The sequence below is a fragment of the Oncorhynchus mykiss genome, chromosome 9 (genome assembly GCF_057628025.1).
Source record: "Oncorhynchus mykiss isolate SJ-2025 chromosome 9, ASM5762802v1, whole genome shotgun sequence".
In the NCBI taxonomy this organism is placed as follows: domain Eukaryota; kingdom Metazoa; phylum Chordata; class Actinopteri; order Salmoniformes; family Salmonidae; genus Oncorhynchus; species Oncorhynchus mykiss.
This window is the reverse complement of record NC_143030.1, coordinates 2,552,501-2,557,500: the sequence shown is the minus strand read 5'-3', so window position 1 is coordinate 2,557,500 and position 5,000 is coordinate 2,552,501. Positions and strand designations below refer to the sequence as shown.

Below are 5,000 nucleotides of genomic sequence, written 5' to 3'. Positions count from 1 at the left end.
CCCTCCTCTTCTGTCTCCTCCTCCTTGTCCTCTGTCTCTTCTGCCTTCTCTTTCTCCTCCTCCTTGTCCTGTGTCTCCCCTCCTCTTCTGTCTCCTCCTCCTTGTCCTCTGTCTCTTCTGCCTTCTCTTTCTCCTCCTCCTTGTCCTGTGTCTTCTCTTACTCTTCTGTCTCCTCCTCCTTGTCCTGTGTTTCCTCTTCCTCTTCTGTCTCCTCCTCCTCCTCCTCTTTCTCCTCTTCCTCTTCTGTCTCCTTTTCCTGTGTCTCCTCTTCCTCTTCTGTCTCCTCCTCCTTGTCCTCTGTCTCTTCTGCCTTCTCTTTCTCCTCCTCCTTGTCCTGTGTCTCCCCTCCTCTTCTGTCTCCTCCTCCTTGTCCTCTGTCTCTTCTGCCTTCTCTTTCTCCTCCTCCTTGTCCTGTGTCTTCTCTTACTCTTCTGTCTCCTCCTCCTTGTCCTGTGTTTCCTCTTCCTCTTCTGTCTCCTCCTCCTCCTCCTCTTTCTCCTCTTCCTCTTCTGTCTCCTTTTCCTGTGTCTCCTCTTCCTCTTCTGTCTCCTCCTCCTTGTCCTGTGTCTCCTCTTCCTCTTCTGTCTCCTCCTCCTCCTCTGTCTCCTCTTCCTCTTCTGTCTCCTCCTCCTCCTCTGTCTCCTCTTCTTCTTCTGTCTCTTCCTCCTCTTTTGCTATGACACCGGTCTGAATGTACTGTATGGTAGAGATATGACACTGGTCTGAATGTACTGTGTGGTAGAGATATGGCACTGGTCTGAATGTACTGTGTGGTAGAGCTATGACACTGGTCTGAATGTACTGTGTGGTAGAGATATGGCACTGGTCTGAATGTACTGTGTGGTAGAGCTATGACACTGGTCTGAATGTACTGTGTGGTAGAGATATGGCACTGGTCTGAATGTACTGTGTGGTAGAGATATGACACTGGTCTGAATGGTACTGTGTGGTAGAGCTATGACACTGGTCTGAATGTACTGTATGGTAGAGCTATGACACTGGTCTGAATGTACTGTGTGGTAGAGCTATGACACTGGTCTGAATGTACTGTATGGTAGAGCTATGACACTGGTCTGAATGTACTGTGTGGTAGAGATATGGCACTGGTTTGAATGGTACTGTGTGGTAGAGCTATGACACTGGTCTGAATGTACTGTGTGGTAGAGCTATGACACTGGTCTGAATGTACTGTGTGGTAGAGCTATGACACTGGTCTGAATGTACTGTGTGGTAGAGCTATGACACTGGTCTGAATGTACTGTGTGGTAGAGATATGGCACTGGTCTGAGTGTACTGTGTGGTAGAGCTATGACACTGGTCTGAATGTACTGTGTGGCAGAGCTATGACACTGGTCTGAATGTACTGTGTGGTAGAGCTATGACACTGGTCTGAATGTACTGTGTGGTAGAGCTATGACACTGGTCTGAATGTACTGTGTGGTAGAGCTATGGCACTGGTCTGAATGTACTGTATGGTAGAGATATGGCACTGGTCTGAATGTACTGTGTGGTAGAGCTATGACATCGGCTATAGTCGTTGTGATGCTCTGGAAGGAACGCGGCCGTAGAATACAGTCATTGTGATGCTCTGGAAGGAACGCGGCCGTAGAATACAGTCGTTGTGATGCTCTGGAAGGAACGCGGCCGTAGAATACAGTCATTGTGATGCTCTGGAAGGAACACGGCCGTAGAATACAGTCATTGTGATGCTCTGGAAGGAACACGGCCGTAGAATACAGTCGTTGGGATGCTCTGGAAGGAACGCGGCCGTAGAATACAGTCGTTGTGATGCTCTGGAAGGAACACGGCCGTAGAATACAGTCGTTGTGATGCTCTGGAAGGAACACGGCCGTAGAATACAGTCGTTGTGATGCTCTGGAAGGAACGCGGCCGTAGAATACAGTCATTGTGATGCTCTGGAAGGAACACGGCCGTAGAATACAGTCGTTGTGATGCTCTGGAAGGAACACGGCCGTAGAATACAGTCGTTGTGATGCTCTGGAAGGAACGCGGCCGTAGAATACAGTCGTTGTGATGCTCTGGAAGGAACACGGCCGTAGAATACAGTCATTGTGATGCTCTGGAAGGAATGCGGCCGTAGAATACAGTCATTGTGATGCTCTGGAAGGAATGCGGCCGTAGAATACAGTCGTTGTGATGCTCTGGAAGGAACACGGCCGTAGAATACAGTCGTTGTGATGCTCTGGAAGGAACGCGGCCGTAGAATACAGTCGTTGTGATGCTCTGGAAGGAACACGGCCGTAGAATACAGTCATTGTGATGCTCTGGAAGGAATGCGGCCGTAGAATACAGTCATTGTGATGCTCTGGAAGGAACACGGCCGTAGAATACAGTCGTTGTGATGCTCTGGAAGGAACGCGGCCGTAGAATACAGTCGTTGTGATGCTCTGGAAGGAACACGGCCGTAGAATACAGTCATTGTGATGCTCTGGAAGGAACACGGCCGTAGAATACAGTCGTTGTGATGCTCTGGAAGGAACACGGCCGTAGAATACAGTCGTTGTGATGCTCTGGAAGGAACACGGCCGTAGAATACAGTCGTTGTGATGCTCTGGAAGGAACACGGCCGTAGAATACAGTCGTTGTGATGCTCTGGAAGGAACACGGCCGTAGAATACAGTCGTTGTGATGCTCTGGAAGGAACACGGCCGTAGAATACAGTCATTGTGATGCTCTGGAAGGAACACGGCCGTAGAATACAGTAGTTGTGATGCTCTGGAAGGAACACGGCCGTAGAATACAGTCGTTGTGATGCTCTGGAAGGAACACGGCCGTAGAATACAGTCGTTGTGATGCTCTGGAAGGAACGCGGCCGTAGAATACAGTCATTGTGATGCTCTGGAAGGAACACGGCCGTAGAATACAGTCGTTGTGATGCTCTGGAAGGAACACGGCCGTAGAATACAGTCGTTGTGATGCTCTGGAAGGAACACGGCCGTAGAATACAGTCGTTGTGATGCTCTGGAAGGAACACGGCCGTAGAATACAGTCGTTGTGATGCTCTGGAAGGAACACGGCCGTAGAATACAGTCGTTGTGATGCTCTGGAAGGAACACGGCCGTAGAATACAGTCGTTGTGATGCTCTGGAAGGAACACGGCCGTAGAATACAGTCGTTGTGATGCTCTGGAAGGAACACGGCCGTAGAATACAGTAGTTGTGATGCTCTGGAAGGAACACGGCCGTAGAATACAGTCGTTGTGATGCTCTGGAAGGAACACGGCCGTAGAATACAGTCGTTGTGATGCTCTGGAAGGAACACGGCCGTAGAATACAGTCGTTGTGATGCTCTGGAAGGAACACGGCCGTAGAATACAGTCGTTGTGATGCTCTGGAAGGAACACGGCCGTAGAATACAGTCGTTGTGATGCTCTGGAAGGAACACGGCCGTAGAATACAGTCGTTGTGATGCTCTGGAAGGAACACGGCCGTAGAATACAGTCGTTGTGATGCTCTGGAACGCGGCCGTAGAATACAGTCGTTGTGATGCTCTGGAAGGAACACGGCCGTAGAATACAGTCGTTGTGATGCTCTGGAAGGAACACGGCCGTAGAATACAGTCGTTGTGATGCTCTGGAAGGAACACGGCCGTAGAATACAGTCGTTGTGATGCTCTGGAAGGAACGCGGCCGTAGAATACAGTCGTTGTGATGCTCTGGAAGGAACGCGGCCGTAGAATACAGTCGTTGTGATGCTCTGGAACGCGGCCGTAGAATACAGTCGTTGTGATGCTCTGGAAGGAACGCGGCCGTAGAATACAGTCATTGTGATGCTCTGGAAGGAACACGGCTGTAGAATACAGTCGTTGTGATGCTCTGGAAGGAACACGGCCGTAGAATACAGTCGTTGTGATGCTCTGGAAGGAACACGGCCGTAGAATACAGTCGTTGTGATGCTCTGGAAGGAACACGGCCGTAGAATACAGTCGTTGGGATGCTCTGGAAGGAACGCGGCCGTAGAATACAGTCGTTGTGATGCTCTGGAAGGAACGCGGCCGTAGAATACAGTCATTGTGATGCTCTGGAAGGAACACGGCCGTAGAATACAGTCTTTGTGATGCTCTGGAAGGAACGCGGCCGTAGAATACAGTCGTTGTGATGCTCTGGAAGGAACGCGGCCGTAGAATACAGTCGTTGGGATGCTCTGGAAGGAACGCGGCCGTAGAATACAGTCGTTGGGATGCTCTGGAAGGAACGCGGCCGTAGAATACAGTCGTTGTGATGCTCTGGAAGGAACGCGGCCGTAGAATACAGTCATTGTGATGCTCTGGAAGGAACGCGGCCGTAGAATACAGTCATTGTGATGCTCTGGAAGGAACACGGCCGTAGAATACAGTCGTTGTGATGCTCTGGAAGGAACACGGCCGTAGAATACAGTCGTTGTGATGCTCTGGAAGGAATGCGGCCGTAGAATACAGTCATTGTGATGCTCTGGAAGGAACACGGCCGTAGAATACAGTCGTTGTGATGCTCTGGAAGGAACACGGCCGTAGAATACAGTCGTTGTGATGCTCTGGAAGGAACACGGCCGTAGAATACAGTCGTTGTGATGCTCTGGAAGGAACACGGCCGTAGAATACAGTCGTTGTGATGCTCTGGAAGGAACACGGCCGTAGAATACAGTCGTTGTGATGCTCTCTCCTCTTCTGTCTCCTTTTCCTGTGTCTCCTCTTCCTCTTCTGTCTCCTCCTCCTTGTCCTGTGTCTCCTCTTCCTCTTCTGTCTCCTCCTCCTCCTCTGTCTCCTCTTCTTCTTCTGTCTCTTCCTCCTCTTTTGATATGACACCGGTCTGAATGTACTGTGTGGTAGAGATATGGCACTGGTCTGAATGTACTCTGTGGTAGAGCTATGACACTGGTCTGAATGTACTGTGTGGTAGAGATATGGCACTGGTCTGAGTGTACTGTGTGGTAGAGCTATGACACTGGTCTGAATGTACTGTGTGGCAGAGCTATGACACTGGTCTGAATGTACTGTGTGGT

At 50.3% G+C, this 5,000-nt stretch overlaps 1 protein-coding gene across 10 annotated transcripts in view; it reads left to right on the top strand.

Annotated features, from left to right (window-relative positions):
- The window catches only part of LOC110518852 (ephrin type-B receptor 4b), a 62,002-nt gene that overhangs the window by 27,876 nt on the left and 29,126 nt on the right, over window positions 1–5,000 (top strand). The window lies entirely within an intron of this gene.